We start from the raw sequence: 17,124 nt of genomic DNA, 5'->3' as shown, positions 1-17,124 counted from the left end.
GTAGTCACACACGACTGGCTTCAAGTCCTTGCTCTACTCCTTAGAAGACCGGAGTCTTTGGGCAAAGGACCCAAATTTTCTGCAGCTTAGTTTCTTTATCTCTAAAGTGTTGTTATGAAGATGAGGGAGATAACATGAGGAAGAGGTTGGTACATAATAGTGGCTCAAAAATTAGTTAGGTGCTAAGGAGATAAGGAGAGAACAAGAGGCTAACTGGAGACTTTCAGACAAAACCAGGTGTTGTTTTTTTGTTTGTTTTTTGTTTTATATTGGAGGATAATTGATTTTAAAAGTTATGTTACTTGCAGGTGTACAGCAAAGTGAGTTAGTTATACATGTATCTATTCTATTTCAGATTCTTTTCCCATATAGATTATTATAGAGTATTAAGTAGACTTTACTGTGCTATACAGTATGTCCTTGTTGATTATCTTTTTTATATTTAGTAGTGTGTATATGTTAATCCCAACCTCCTAATTATCCCTCCCCCTCACCATTCCATTCCCTTTGGTAACGTAAGTTTGTTTTCTAAGTCTGTGTGTCTGTTTCTGTTTTATAATTAAGTTCATTTGTAACATTTTTTAGATCACACATATAAGTGATATATGATATTTGTCTTTGTCTGACTTACTTCACTTAGTATGATAATCTCTAGGTCTATCCGCGTTTCTGCAAATGGCATTATTTCATTCTTTTTATGGCTGAGTAATATTCCATTGTATATATATACTAACTACATCTTCTTTATCCATTCATTTGTCAAAGGACATTAGGTTGCTCCCATGTCATGGCTATTGTAAATAGTGCTGCAATGAACATTGGGTTGCATGTATCTTTTTGAAGTATGGTTCTCGCTGGGTATATGCCCAGGAGTGGGAGTGCTGGATCATATGGTAATTCTATTTTTAGTTTCTTAAGGAACCTCCATAATGTTCTCCATATTGGCTGTACCAATTTACATTGCCACCAGCAGTGTAGAAGTGTTCCCTTTTCTCCACACCCTCTCCAGCATTTATTGTTTGTAGACTTTTTGATGATGGCCATTCTTACTGGTGTGGGGTGATACCACATTGTAGTTTTGATTTGCATTTCTCTAATAATTAGCGATGTTGAGCATTTTTTTCATGTGCTCTTTGCCCATCTGTATGATAAACCTTTAGATAGACTCATCAAGAAAAAAAGGGAGAGGACTCAAATCAATAAAATTAGCAATGAAAAGGAGAAGTTACAACTGACACCACAGAAACATAAAGTATGATAAGAGAAAACTACAAGCAACTATATGCCAATAAAATGGACAACTTAGAAGAAATGGACGAATTCTTAGAAAGGTACAGTCTTCCAAGCCTGAACCAGGAAGAAACAGAAAATATGAACAGAACAATCACAAGCACTGAAAATGAAACTGATTTAAAAACTCCCAACAAACAAAAGTCCAGGAACAGATGGCTTCACAGGTGAATTCTATCAAACATTTAGAGAAGAGACAACACCTGTCCTTCTGAAATTATTCCAAAAAATTGCAGAGGAAGGAACACTCCCAAACTCATTCTATAAGGCCACCATCACCCTGATATGAAAACCAGACAAAGATACCACAAAAAAGAAAACTATAGGCCCATATCATTGATGAACATAGACACAGAAATCCGCAACAAAATACTAACAATCTGAATCCAACAATACATTAAAAGGATTGTACACCATGATCAAGTGGGATTTATTTCAGGGATGCAAGGAATTTTCAGTATCCACAAATCAATCAGTGTGATACACTACATAAACAAATTGAAGAATAAAAGCCATATGATCATCTCAATAGATGCAGAAAAAGCTCTTGACAAAATTCAACACGTATTTATGATAAAAACTCTGCAGAAAGTGGGCACAGAGAGAACAAACCTCAACATAATAAAGGCCATATATGACAAACCTACAGCTAACATCATACTCAACATTGAAAAGCTGAAAGCATTTCCTCTAAGATCAGGAACAAGACAAGGATGTCCACTCTCGCCACTTTTATTCAACATAGTTTTGGAAGTCCTAGCCCCGGCAATCAGAGAAGAAAAAGAAAAGCCATCCAAACTGGAGAAGAAGAAGTAAAACTCACTATCTGCAGATGGCAGATGACGTGATGCTATACATAGAAAATCCTAAAAATCCAGCAGAAAACTACTAGCACTCATCAATAAATTCTCTTGCATTTCTATACACTTACAATGAAAGATCAGAAAGAGAAATTAAACAATCCCATTTACCATCGCATCAAAAAGAATAAAATGCCTAGCTATAAACCTACCTAAGGAGGCAAAAGACCTGTACTCAGAAAAGTATAAGATACTGATGAAAGAAATCAAAGATGACACAAACAGATGGAGAGATATATTATATTCTTGGATTGGAAGAATCAATATTGTCAAATGACTGTACTACCCAAGGCAATCTACAGATTCAATGCAATCCCTAACAAATTACCAATGGCATTTTTCACAGAACTAGAACAAAAAATTTTCAAATTTGTATGGAGTCACAAAAGACCCTGTATAGCCAAAGCAATCTTTATAAAGGAAAACGGAGCTGGAGGAATCAGGCTCTCTGACTTCAGACTATATTACAAAGCTACAATAATCAATACAGTACGGTACTGGCACAAAGACAGACTTATAGATCAATGGAACAGGATAGAAAGGAATCTACCTCAACCTAATAAAGGCCATATATGAAAATCCCACAGCTAACATACTCAATGGTGAAAATCTGAAAACTTTTCTTCTAAGATCAGGAATATGACAGGATGCAACTCTTGCCACTTTTATTCAACACAGTATTGGAAGTCCCATCAGAGCAATTAGTTAGAAAAAGAAATAAAAGTCATCCAAGTTGAAAAGGAAGAGGTAAAACTGCCACTATTTGCAGATGACATGATATCATACATAGGAAACCCTCAAGACTCCACCAAAAAAAAATTAGAATAAATGAGTTCTAAAAAGTTGAAGGATACAAAAATCAATATTCAAAGATCTGTTGCATTTCTATAGACTAATAGGAATAATAATATTATTTCAAAACTGATCATTCATGTTGATGATTTATATACAGTAAGTGGAACAAATTTCAATCTTTGCACATGTTCAATTAACCATCATGTCCCACCAGACAATCATAAAATAACAAGAACATCTGGTTTTGGACAAATGTCTATTCAGGTATTCTGCCCATTTTTTGATTGGGTTTGTTTTTGTGATATTGAGTTACATGAGCTGTTTGTATATTTTGGAGATTAATCCCTTGTCAGTTGCATCATTTGCAAATATTTTCTCCCATTCTGTGGTTTGTCTTTTCATTTTGTTTATAGTTTCCTTTGCTGTGCAGAAGCTTTTACCAGGTCCAATTTGTTTATTCTTGTTTTTATTTTCATTACTCTAGGAGGTGGATCCAAAACGATAATTGCTGTAATTTATGTCATAGAGTGTTCTGCCTATGTTTTCCTCTAAGAGTTTTATAGTATCCAGTCTTACATTTAGTTCTTTAATCCATTTTGAGTTTGTTTTTTGTATGGTGTTAAAGAATGTTCTAATTTCATTCTTTTACATGTAGCTGTCCAGTTTTTCCCAGCACCAGTTACTGAACACACTGTCTTTTCTGCATTGTATATTCCTGCTTCCTTTGTTGTAGATTAACTGACCATAGGCGCATAGGATTATTTCTGGGCTTTCTATCCTGTTCCATTGATCTATAAGTCTGTCTTTGTGCCAATACCATACTGTATTGATTATTATAGCTTTGTAGTATAGTCTGAAGTCAGGGAGCCTGATTCCTCCAGCTCCGTTTTCCTTTGTCAAGATTGCTTTGGCTATACAGGGTCTTTTGTGACTCCATACAAATTGTAAAATTTTTGTTCTAGTTCTGTGAAAAATGCCATTGGTAATTTATTAGGGATTGCATTGAATCTGTAGATTGCCTTGGGTAGTACAGTCATTTGACAGTATTGATTCTTCAAATCCAAGAACATGCTGTATCTTTACAGCTGTTTGTGTCATCTTTGATTTCTTCCAACCACATCTTACAGTTTTCAGAGTGCAAGTCTTTTGCCTCCTTAGGTAGGATTGTTCCCAGGTATTTTATTCTTTTTGATGTGATGGTAAATAGGATTGTTTCTTTAATTCCTCTTTCTGATCTTTCCTTGTTGGTGTAGAGAAATGAAACAGATTTCTGTGTGTTAATTTTGTATCCTACAACGTTACCAAATTTATTGATGAGTTCTAGTAGTTTTCTGGTTGCATCTTTAGGGTTTTCTATGTATAGTATCACGTCATCTGCCATCTGCAGATAGTGAGTTTTACTTCTTCTTCTCCAGTTTGGATGGCTTTTATTTCTTTTTCTTCTCTGATTGCCGGGGCTAGGACTTCCAAAACTATGTTGAATAAAAGTGGCGAGAGTGGACATCCTTGTCTTGTTCCTGATCTTAGAGGAAAAGCTTTCAGCTTTTCAATGTTGAGTATGATGTTAGCTGTAGGTTTGTCATATATGGCCTTTATTATGTTGAGGTTTGTTCTCTCTGTGCCCACTTTCTGCAGAGTTTTTATCATAAATACGTGTTGAATTTTGTCAAGAGCTTTTTCTGCATCTATTGAGATGATCATATGGCTTTTATTCTTCAATTTGTTTATGTAGTGTATCACACTGATTGATTTGTGGATACTGAAAATTCCTTGCATCCCTGAAATAAATCCCACTTGATCATGGTGTACAATCCTTTTAATGTATTGTTGGATTCAGATTGCTAGTATTTTGTTGCGGATTTCTGTGTCTATGTTCATCAATGATATGGGCCTATAGTTTTCTTTTTTGTGGTATCTTTGTCTGGTTTTCATATCAGGGTGATGGTGGCCTTATAGAATGAGTTTGGGAGTGTTCCTTCCTCTGCAATTTTTTGGAATAATTTCAGAAGGACAGGTGTTGTCTCTTCTCTAAATGTTTGATAGAATTCACCTGTGAAGCCATCTGTTCCTGGACTTTTGTTTGTTGGGAGTTTTTAATTCAGTTTCATTTTCAGTGCTTGTTATTGTTCTGTTCATATTTTCTATTTCTTCCTGGTTGAGGCTTGGAAGATTGTACCTTTCTATGAATTTGTCCATTTCTTCTAGGTTATCCATTTTATTGGCATATAGTTGCTTGTAGTATTCTCTTATGATCCTTTATATTTCTGTGGTGTCAGTTATAATGTATTTTTTCATTGATTTGGGTCCTCTTCCTTTTTTTTCTTGGCAAGTCTGGCTAAAGGTTTATCATTTTTGTTTATCTTTTCAAGTAACGAACTTTTAGTTTCATTCATCTTTTCTGTTGTTTTGTTTGTCTCTATTTCGTTTATTTCTGCTCTGCTCTTTATGATTTCTTTCCTTCTGCTAACTTTCAGTTTTGTTTGTTCTTCTTTCTCTAGTTGCTTTAGACATAAGGTTAGGTTGTTTGAGTTTTTTCTTATTTCTTGAGGTAAGATTGTACTGTAAACTTCCCTCTTAGAAGTGCTTTTCGTGCTTCCCATAGGTTTTGGATCATCGTGCTTTCAGTTTCATTTGTCTCTAGGTATATTTTGATTTCCTCTTTGATTTCTCCAGTGATCCATTAGTTGTTTAGTAGCATATTGTTTAGCCTCCACGAGTTTGTGGTTTTTTTAAGTTTTTTTTCTTGTAGTTGATTTCTAATCTCATAACGTTGTAGTCAGAAAAAATGCTTGATATGATTTCAGTTTTCTTAAATTTACTGAGGCTCACTTTGTGGCCCAGCATGTGATCAGTCCTGGAGAATGTTCCAAGTGCACTTGAAAAGAATGTGTCTTTTGCTGCTTTTGGATGTAGTGTTTTATAAATATCAATTAAGTCTATCTGGTCCAATGTGTCATTTAAGGCCTGTGTTTCCTTATTGGTTTTCTGTGTGGATGATCTGTTCATTGATGAAAGTGAGTGTTAAAGTCCCCCACTATTATTATGTTACTGTCAATTTCTCCTTTTATGGCTATTAATATGTGCCTTATATATTGAGGTACTCCTATGTTGGGTGCATATATATTTACAATTGTTATATCTTCTTCTTGGATTGATCCCTTGATCATTATGTAGCGTCCTTCTTTGTCTCTTGTAACTGTCTTTATTTTAAAATCTATTTTGTCTGATATGAGTATTACTACTCCAGCTTTCTTTTGATTTCCATTTGCATGGAATACCTTTTTCCATCCCCTCACTTTCAGTCTGTATTTGTGCCTAGATCTGAAGTGGATCTCTTGTAGACAGCATATATATGGTTCTTGTTTTTGTATCCATTCAGCCAGTCTATGTCGTTTGGTTGGAACATTCAATCCATTTACACTTAAGGTAATTATCAATATGTATGTTCTTATTGCCATTTTGTTAATTGTTTTGTCTTTTTTTAAAATTTATTTATTTATGGCTGCGTTGGGTCTTTGTTGCTGTGCATGTGCTTTCTCTAGTTGCGGCGAGTGGGAGCTACTCTTTGTTGTGGTGTGTGTGCTTCTCATTGCGGTGGCTTCTCTTGTTGTGGAGCATGGGCTCTAGGCATGCAGGCTTTAGTAGCTGTGACCCGCAGGCTCAGCAGTTGTGGCTCGTGGGCTCTAGAGTGCAGGCTCAGCTGTTGTCGTGCACAGGCTTAGTTCCTCTGCAACATGTGGGATCTTCCCAGGCCAGGGATCGAACCCATGACCCCTGCATTGGCAGGCAGATTCTTAACCGCTGCACCACCAGGGAAGTCCCTAGTCTATGTCTTTTGCTTAGAACATTTAATCTGTTTATGTTTAATGTAATTATCAATATGTTTTTTCTTAGTGCCGTTTTGTTAATTGTTTTGGATTTGTTTTTGTAGGTCTTTCTTCTCCCCTTCCTATTTTGTTCTCCTCTCTTGTGATTTGATGACTAACTTTAGTGTTGTGTTTGTATTCCTTTTTCTTTTTTGTGTGTGTGTATCTATTGTAGATTTTCAATTTACAGTTCCCATGAGGTTTTGATATTGCAGTCTGTATATAAACAAGATTGTTTTCTATTGCTGGTCTGTTAATTTCAAATGCATTTCCAGTATCCTGCATTTGTACTCTCCTGACGATTGCTGGTTTTGATATCATATTTGTGTGTGGATGATTTTCTACCTTTACTGTATGTTTGTCTTTACTGGTGAGCTTTTTTATTCATAATTTTCTTGTTTCTAGTTATGGCCTTTTCTTTTCTGGTTAGAGAATTTCCTTTAGCATTTGTTGCAAAGCTGGTCTGGTGGTACTGAATTCTTTCAGCTTTTGCTTGTCTGTAAAGCTTTTGATTTCTCTGTTGAATTTGAATGAGAGTGTTGCTGGTTAGCGTATTCTTGGTTGTAGGTTCTTCCCTTTAATCACTTTAAATATATTGTGCCACTCCCTTCTGGCCTGCCAAGTTTCTGCTGAAATGTCAGCTGATAACCTTATGTGATTTCCTTTGTATGTTATTCGTTGCTTTTCCCTTGTTGCTTTTAATATTTTCTCTTTGTCTTTAAGTTCTGTCAATTTGGTTACTGTGTATCTCAGGGTGTTCCGCCTTGGGTTTATCCTGCCTGGGACTGTCCTTCCTGGACTCGGATGACTGTTTCTGTTCCCATGTTAGGAAAGTTTTCAGCTATTACCTTTTCAAATATTTCCTCAGGTCCTTCCTCTCTATCTTCTCCTTCTGGGACCCCTATAATGTGACTGTTCATGCATTTAATGTCCCACAGGTCTCTTAGACTGTCCTCTTTCTTTTCATTCTTTTTTCTTTATTCTGTTCCATGGAACTGATTTTCATCATTCTGTCTTCCAGCTCACTTATCCATTCTTCTGCCCCATTTATTTTGCTATTGATTCTTTCTAGTGTATTTTTCATTTCAGTTTTTGAATTGTTCACCTCTGTTTGTTCTTTACATATTCTAGCTCTTTGTTAAACATTTCTTGTATCTTCTTGGTCTATACCTCCATTCTTTTTCTGAGATCTTGGATTATCTTTACTATTATTACTCTGAATTCTTTTTTGGGTAGATTGCCTGTCTCCACTTCACTTAGTTTTTCTTCTGGAGTTTTATCTTGTTCCTTTGTCTGCACAATATTTCTCTGCCATCTCATTTTGCCTAACTTTCTCTGATTGTGGTTTCTGTTGTGCAGGCTGCAGGGTTGTAGTTCTTCTTGCTTTTGCTGTCTGCCCCTTGGTGGATGAGGCTGGTCTAATAGGCTTTTGCAAGCTCCCTGGTGGGAGGGACTGTTTCCTGCCCACTGGTGGGTGGAGTTGGGTCTTGTCCCTCTGATGGGCAGGGCTATGTCAAGGGGTCTGTTTAGAGGTGGCTGTGCACTCTGGACAAGTTTAGGCAGCCTGTCTACTGATGGATGGGTCTATGTTCCCACCCTGTTTGTTGTTTGGCCTGAGGCATCCCAGCACTGGAGCCTACAGGCTGTTGGGTGGGGCCAGATCTTGTTGAGAAAATGGCAGCCTCCAGGTGGGCTCACAGCAATGAGTACTCCAGAACTACTGCCACCAGGGTCTTTGTCCCCACAGAGGCCCCTGCCTCCACAGGAGACCCTCCAATACCAGCAGGTAAGTCTGGCCCCGGGCTTCTATGAGGTCACTGCTTTTTCCCCTGGGTCCTGGTGCTCACAAGACGTTGTTGTGTGCACCCTCAAAGAGTGGAGTTTCTGTTTCCCCCAGTCCTGTGGAATTCCTGTGATCAAACCCCACTGGCCTTCAAAGCCAGATGCTCTGGGAGCTTCTCCTTCCGATGCCAGACCCCCAGGCTTGGGAGCCTGATGTAGGGCTCAGAACTTTCACTCCTGTGGGGCAACCTCTGCAATATAATTATTTTCCAGTTTCTGGGTGGCTCACCCGGCAGTTACGGAATTTGATTTTGTCACGATTGCACCCCTCCTATCTTCTCATCGTGGCTTCTTCTTTGTCTTTTGATGTAAGATATATTTTTTGGTAGGTTCCGGTGTTTCTCTTTTGTTTGTTTGTTTGTTTTGTTGTTTTTTTGTTATGTTTTTTTTCCCCAATGATTGTTCAGCAGTTAGTTGTGATTTTCGTGTTTTTGTGAGAGCAGGTGAGTTCAAGTGTTTCTACTCCGCCGTCTTGTCTCTGATTAGGGAAGCCTTCAACCGAACAGGAACCTGAAGTGTGTCTCTTGTAAGCAGCATATAGTTGGGTCTTTTTTTGTTTTTTTTTTAATCCATTCAGCCACTTTGTCTTTTCACTGGAGATCAAGTTAGTGCATTTATATTTAAAGTATTGATTGATAAGACTTATTGCCATTTTGTTTGTTTTCTGGATGATTGGAAATTCCTCTGTTCCTCCTTCTCTTGGTCTCTTCATTTATGATTTGATAATTTTCTGTAATGATATGTTTAGTTTCCATTCTCTTTGTCTTTTGTGGCTTATGAGGCTTACACGAAACAACTTATATTTATAACAGTCCTTTTATGTTGATAACATATTAAGTTTGATCACATTCTAAAGCTCTACATTTTTAGCCCCCCTCATGTTTTATGTTGATGGCAAAATTGACATCTTTTTTCTTGTGTATTCCTTAACAAATTATTGTAGTTATAACTATTTTTTACTAATTTGTCCTTTAACCTTAATATTAGCTTTACAAGTGATTATCTTATCAACTTTACAACATTAGATTATTCTGAGTTTTACTATTTACCTGCCTTTATCAATGAGATTTATACTTTCATATGTTTTCCTCTTACTTATTTGTGCCCCTTTTCCAGCCTGAAGAAGTCCTTTTAACTTTTCTTGTAAGGCCAGATTAGTGGTGATAAACTCCTTTTGCTCATCTGGAAAACTCTCTATCTCATGTTCATTTCTGAAGGATAAATTTGCCGGGTAGCATATTCTTGCTTGACAGTTTTGGTGTTTTTTTTTTTCTTTCTGCACTTTGAATATATCTTACCACTCCCTTCTGGCCTGCAAAGTTTCTGCTCAAAAATCTGCTGATTGTCTTATGTGGGTTCTCCTGTACATAGTTGTTTTTCTCTTGCTGCTTTTAAGATTCTTTCCTTTTATTTAACTTTTGACACTTTAATTATAATGTGTCTTATTGTAGGTCTCTTTGGATTTCTCTTGTTTGAACTCTGGGCTGCTTTGATCTGGGTGTCTTTTTCCACAAGTTAGGGATGTTTTCAGCCATCATTTCTTCAAATAAGTTTTCTGCTCCTTTCTCTCTCTCCTTTTTCTGTACTCTTAAAATGTAAATGTTGATTGCTTGATATCCATAACTCCGTTAAACTATCGTCACTCTTTTTTATTCTGTTTTCTTTTTGCTTCTCTGATTGAGTGAGTTACACTACTGTGTCTCTGAGTTCACTTTTCTTTTCTTCTGCTTCATCTAGTCTGCTGTTGGACCCCTCTATTGTGCTTTTCAGTTCAATTATTGTATTCCTCAGCTCGATGACTTCTATTTGGTACTTTCTTACATTTTGTATGTCTTTAGTGAAATTTTCTTTGCTCATCTGTTCTTCTGAGCTCAGTAAGCATATTTATGACTGTTATTTTGAGCTTTTATCCAGTAAATCACTTATCTCCATTTCACTAAGGTTTTTTTTCTGAGGTTTTATCTTGTTCTTTTTGGAACATATTCCTCTTTTTCTTAATTTTGCTTGACTCTCAGTTGGTGTCTATGCATTATATCAAAGAGCAACATCTCCCCATCCTGAAGGATCTGCCCTTGCTCTTGGTTGTCTCTCAAACCTTTGTGACTTTCCAATCAGCCTATTTTATTTTTAGTGACTCCCTGTAGTTGAGGGTTTGCCAAGATCTGTCATTGTCCCAAAGGGAAGGATCTCAGTCAGCATCTAGATTCAGACTGATTAGAAACCAGACTCTCAGATAATAGATTTTAATGCCTGAAAATATACCTCTTTCAGAGGAGACAGGGAGCTGGGTTTTTCTATTTGCTCCCTCTGTGCTTAGCCATGGGGTAATTGCCAGGTAAGAACTGTTTGTTTCTTTGCCACTGTCCCATTGAACTCGTGAACACAAGCTCCACTGGTGATCAAGGGCACCCCTGGATGGCAACCAAAAAACTGGGCACCAGACATTAAAAACTGGGGCACAAGGTGAATGTACAGGCCCCCCTCTGGGAGTTACTGATGCTCGGGAGAGTGGCAGAAGGATATCGTGAAGATAGTGCTCATCCTCCAAAGTCTCTGTAGAAGATTACAGTCAGCCCTTAGATGTGTGTTTAATTAGACATCTGCTCCTCAGGCCTCTGCTCTGAAGGAAAACTGATAGGCCTCTTTCACTGAAAGACTGGGTGCCACAGTCTGTTGCCTCTCTCCTGGTCACCAGAGCCAGGCAATCTAGAGTTGTCTTCTGGGTGGCAGAAGCAAAAATTGGGGTGCTAGATGAAGGTACAAGCTCCTCTCTCAGAGATACTGATGAGCTGGAATAAGGCAAAGAGAGAATGTAAAGGTGGCCCCTGTCTTCAGAGAATATAGCGGTAGGCCCCTGGATGTGTGTTAAATTAGATGCCCGCCCCTCAGGGCTATACTTTAAGATAAGCAAATAAGCATCTTTCACAGAATGTCTGGATGCTTTTCAGTCAGGTCCTGGTGTGAGTGAGCCTACATGTGAGCTCTTTAAGAACTGCTCTTCAGTTTGCTATAGCCTTGCAGGTCTCGTGGACACAAGCCCCACTGGCTTTCAAAGCTAGATGTTTTGGCTTGTCTTTCAGGTGCAGATTTTAAAAGTTGGTGTGCCAGATGTGGGCTTCAAAGCCTGTGCTGCGGGGCTTCCCTGGTGGCGCAGCGGTTGAGAGTCTGCCTGCTAATGCAGGGGACGCGGGTTCGCGCCCTGGTCTGGGAGGATCCCACATGCCGCGGAGCAACTGGGCCCGTGAGCCACAATTGCTGAGCCTGCCCGTCTGGAGCCTGTGCTCCGCGGCGGGAGGGGCCGCGATGGTGAGAGGCCCGCGCACCGCGATGAAGAGTGGCCCCTGCTTGCCGCAACTGGAGAAAGCCCTAGCACAGAAACGAAGACCCAACATAGCAATCAATCCATCAATCAATCAATCAATAAAAAAATAAATCTTTAAAAAAAAAAAAAAAAAAAAAGCCTGTGCTGCTCTGGGAGAAGCTCAGGGTTTTGAATTCCCTCTTGATGTGGGATCACTTAGCTGGGAGTGGGGTTTATTGCAGTATTGTGTCTCAGCCTCTCCTACCTACTTTGTTGTGGGATTTTTCCCATTTGCCTGGTATATAGGTGTCACTCAGCTAGTTTTGGAATTTTTTTTTTTTTTGGAAGAAATTGTTCTGTATGTAACTGCAGATTCAATGTATCCATGTGTCTGGTTTGCCATCTTGAACCAGAACCTTCATCAATTTTTTTAAATTTTTCAATTTAGTTTTTGGCTGCATTAGGTCTTCATTGCTGTACGTAGGCTTTCTCTAGTCGCGGCGAGCCGGAGCTGCTCTTTGTTGTGGTGCACGGGCTTCTCGTTGTGGTGGTGTCTCTTGTTGCGGATCATGGGCTCTAGGCGTGCAGGCTTCAGTAGTTGTGGCATGCAGGCTCAGTAGTTGTGGCACACGGGCTTAGTTGCTCCGTGGCATGTGGGATCTTCCCGGACCAGGAATCGAACCCGTGTCCCCTGCATTGGCAGGCAGATTCTTAACCACTGAGCCACCAGGGAAGTCCACATTTTTTTTTTTTTTGATCGTTCATAAGGTATACTATCCTGTACGCCTTGGGATGACCATGATTATGGGAGATTTTTATTGTACTGCCAAAAAATACTAGTAAATAAGACGCCCAGGTACAGAAGTTTGCTGTGTTGAATGTTATCAACCTTCACTTGCCTTACAAGTATTATTAACTAGTTTCTAGACCAGAATGTTCCCATTAGGCTACAAGTACTTTCACACAGCATATAAAATGCACATCTTGAGCTGAAAAATAAGAAATCTGATCTACTCCATAGTAAAAATTTCTAATTGCTGAATTTTTCACACATTTTTAATTACATGATATATTACAAATGTGAGAAATGTCACCATCTCTGGGTCTATAAAGTGATGACTGTGACTGTGTATATTAAACACAAAGAGAGTTAAGTAGCAAAAATAGTTGTCCTTCAAAGGAATAACTTTAGAAACTCATACTGATTCCAGAAATACTGAGTTTATTCAAAATATCTTTGGACTTTCCCTCAGAAATGCTGAAAATCCATGCAAGAAAATTACATCAATGCTTTACAAGTTAAATTTCATTTTTGCTTAAAAACAGTACTACACAGATAGATCACCTTCTGTACTTATCAGTTTTGCTTTCAAGAACTTTTGGCTAGTTCTCAAAATTAAATGCAACTTCAAAGCACACAAATTTATCATCATCGAGGACATTGAAAGATTTTTAAAACATTTACAAAATGGGAATGTTGAGAAAACTTTTTAAACAAGGACAGCAACATTGGGAGTACGTGTATGGATTCCAGAAGGACTGTTCAGAAGCAAGAGATTCTCATTTGGCAGGATATGTTCTGATGGGTTTCTTTTTATAAAGCTGTCATCTCAGGTGTACCATCTGCAGAACTTTCCTAATTCTGTCAGACAAGAACATTTTCATCATTTCCTCTGTTCTTAAGGAGTTTGACAAGCAATAGAGATCAGGGTAGAATTTGGGAAAGCTACACATTTGCATCTCAGGTAAAGGAAAAAGAAAGGGAAGAGAAAACAGGAGAAGATAAGCACGAAAAGGCAAAGTAGGAGGAATTAGTTACTATGTTCAAATATTTCCTAGATACTGTTTTAAATATTCTTGTTGGTGACAGTTATTATTGAACATTTAACATGAGCCAGTCACCATGGTTGTTACTTGACATATAATGTCTTATATAATTCTTTTAATAACTGCATCTAAGGGAGGTGTCCTTACCAGTCCTTTATGGGTGAAAAGGTGGGGAAATTTTTTTCCTGTAAGTAAATGGCCTAGACAAGATTCAAACTCACGTTTCTCTGATTCCAGAGCTAGTGATCTATTAAATTGTACCAAGAAGCGAACAGAAATCAGCATCTCACTCATTTTTAGTAAGATGGCAAGTTTAGATACAACTAAATCTCTCACGGGATTAGGACCATCTGTTTGTCACTCTAAACCTGTCACTCCGAACCTGTCTCATGTGGTTTCTGTGGATTCCATCGTGTACCTTTATTTTAGACTTGGCCCATCTTTTGAGATCTCAAAGTACATGCTTGGGATCAAGGGAACCACAATTAGATTGAAATTAGTCATTATGGTACTACTTAGTACTGTTTTATTTGATTGATTAACTTTCATTTTAAAACTGTGTAAATTTTTTCCACAAAGGGTTTTGGTCCATGTCTGTTTTCCCCATGACCTTAATACTTTAGTGCCATGAAAAGCAATCATTAAGAATTAATTACCTTAACTAATGAAATACCCATTGAATGGAAAGAGTTGACACAGACTAGTGCTGATATTTTTCTACAGATCATTATTGCCATAGGTTTTCCATTCTTTTCTTTTTCTCTCATCCCACACATCCTTTCCTGCTCATCCTTTGTAAACTGAAATAAATGGAGCAAGAAAGCAGAAAGTCTTCCTTCCACTGGCCTCTGACCCCAGATAACCACGCAAACTATTTTAAATGGTTATTTTCCTCCAATCTCTGTCATGGATGTTTTACCTATGGTTTTAGACATCAAGTCCTTGATAGTAGGACCCATGTCCAGCTAAGTGTTACACTGGATCTCCACCTGACCAAGTGTGACCACCATACCCATCAGAAGCAAAAGTCAGACCTGAGGTCCTGCTCTTTGTCTTAACATTATTGTGATGTTATAATCATGTTATTTTGGTACTGTCAGCTGTTATTGTACCTGGTGCACAAATAAATTGTTGGGTCTCCTAGTCCATGGAATTAGGTCCATTGGAATTGGAATGCACCTACATAGATTTCAGCCTTTGGAGTGATTAAGCTTTTTGTTTTGTATGATTAAAAAAAAAAAAAAAGAAGCCTGCTTATTTCTTCTAAGAGATCTTTGAGTTTTTCCTGCCAGTCAGGTGGCAAGGGCAGAGACTTTTCTTCCAAGGCTACTTAGTCTCCTTTCCATTAGGCTTTCTTCTTCTCCATCCTTTCTTCTTCTCCATCCTTTCTTCTTCCTCCTTCCCTTTTAGCTTTCCCTCCTCTAGCTCTGTTTCTAATTCCCTGGGGAGGCCATCCAGGGTCTGTCCTGTATGAATCCAGTTCCCAGTTACTCTTTGCTGTATGAAACACCTATCATCAGTTCCTCAGATTTTAATACCTAGACAGATGTGTGTGCTCCATGAGAAGGGCTGTGGAATGCAGTATGTTGTGTGCCAAGACTAATCTTCTACTCTGTAGATGCTGGTACTCAGTCTTGAGTGGGCAATTCCCATGTAGCTTTTGCTTAATGTCTGAGTAATTGGAGAGAGAAGGACTTTGGTCTGTAATTTCTCCTTTTGTGACTTCCTCTTTTTGCACTTTATTTGAGATTACGAGTGAGTGTGATTTCAGATGTGAAACACTTAACAGTGAGTCAGGGAGATGAAATTTCACTGAAATGAAGAATGCAGGAAGAGAAAATGTGTGAAAAATCACGTTGACGGGGTTTTCTTGGTAGCTAGTAAAGCAGAGAAAGGAAATTCCCACACAGCAGGCTTTAATAAAATAGGCAGGCAGCGAAGTCAGACTGTGTGAGATACTGGTGAGGAATATAGAGATGGATAGTGAGTGAAGGAATCACAGGGCCCTATCAGACGTTCTTTCTCTGCACCTAATTTACTCTTTAAATGAGTTTCCAGATGAGAATTGTTTTCCCATAAGTTTGCATCAATAGATTTATGAGCATGATTGTGCATTTCCCAACACAAGGGTTAACCAAATATTAGGCAGTATTATTGTTTGGTATTTGTTTTCCAATCCCAAGTATAGTTTATGTAGAGTGGACATTTATGTCTGTGTATACCAAACTCAATATATGGAAATTCAGACTCCCAAAGGAGATAAAGCAGGACGTGGTCATTATTTAAGGAAGATATTCATCATGTGATTGTATTAAAGACACATGCTCCTTAAGGACTTAAAAATATCATTTGATTTTCATACAACTTTCCTGGAATTTTTGTATTTACGACATCAAGTGAGCCTATTCCCAAGATAAACATGGAAGTCCTATTTCCTTGTTGCCTGAGTCACCTTATCAAGGATCCACCATTTACTTGGTTTGCTTATGTTTTATATTCTTTTCCACCTACCAGTTTGTAAGATTCTTGACACAAGACCATTGTTTTTCTTCTTCCTTGATGTATCACACACGCTTAGTACATTTTGTGGCATGTAATAGGTGCTCAATAAATATTTACTGAATGAATGAATGATCTTGGGGGATGGGGAAAGTTTGCTTCACATGAGTAAATCACCTAAGCCAAAGGTGGCAGCTAGCCCAGAGCTCCTTGATCTAATCCCCCATTATGTCAGTGGCTGTCCTTTGAGTCACTGCCAGGCAGGCTGCAAGAGAGTAGGAACTGGGACAGAGAGTGGCCTTACATGCCAGAGCCTGGCAGGTTCACATAGGGAATTCTTTGCCTTTAATACATGAAATATTGGTGGGGATAACAACCGTAATGTTTACCTTTTTGGAAACTTCTGCTGAAGGCCCTTCCCAAGTTGAGGTTTGTGAGAGAGTCAGAAGCTTCCAGAGCAAGGGCCTAGCAACTTTAGCCTCAGCCAAGTGCTTTTTAACTAGTAAGTGGCTCAGAAGAGGCAAAGCAGCAAATTCTGCTGGTGACCGAAGCCTGAAACAAATACTGCTGTTAGCAGTGTAAGGTCACTTGACAACAGTGTCTGTCACTCTGAGCTTCCCTTACCTCCAGGGGACACCGTGAGCTTAGGCACGAAGTAGGGATAAAATGCCTATTTTAGCTGAAGATATCTGTTAAAAGAGTGGAGAAAATAGGCTAACCTCTGTGCCCCTGCTTTGCACTTGGTTCTGGTGAGAGAGGAGGAGAGGCCCGCAGCTCCTGCTGTTCTCAGTGGGGTCCCTCCAAGAGCAGTTCTTGTATTAACCACTTCTCTGTTTTGTCCCCA

General features: G+C 38.5%; 1 long non-coding RNA gene across 1 annotated transcript; it reads right to left on the bottom strand.

Moving 5' to 3' along the window:
• Positions 1–240: 240 nt before the first annotated feature.
• Positions 241–15,153, bottom strand: LOC309659052. Its single transcript, XR_014262547.1, has 2 exons — positions 12,115–15,153; positions 241–11,777 (listed from the first exon to the last, which is right to left on the bottom strand). It is a non-coding gene; the product is annotated as an uncharacterized lncRNA (long non-coding RNA).
• Between the last annotated feature and the right edge of the window lie 1,971 nt (positions 15,154–17,124).

The sequence above is a fragment of the Balaenoptera physalus genome (assembly GCF_965194825.1).
Source record: "Balaenoptera physalus genome assembly, chromosome: 3".
In the NCBI taxonomy this organism is placed as follows: domain Eukaryota; kingdom Metazoa; phylum Chordata; class Mammalia; order Artiodactyla; family Balaenopteridae; genus Balaenoptera; species Balaenoptera physalus.
Note: the sequence above shows the minus strand (reverse complement) of the source record. Positions and strands in the feature narration are given on the sequence as shown.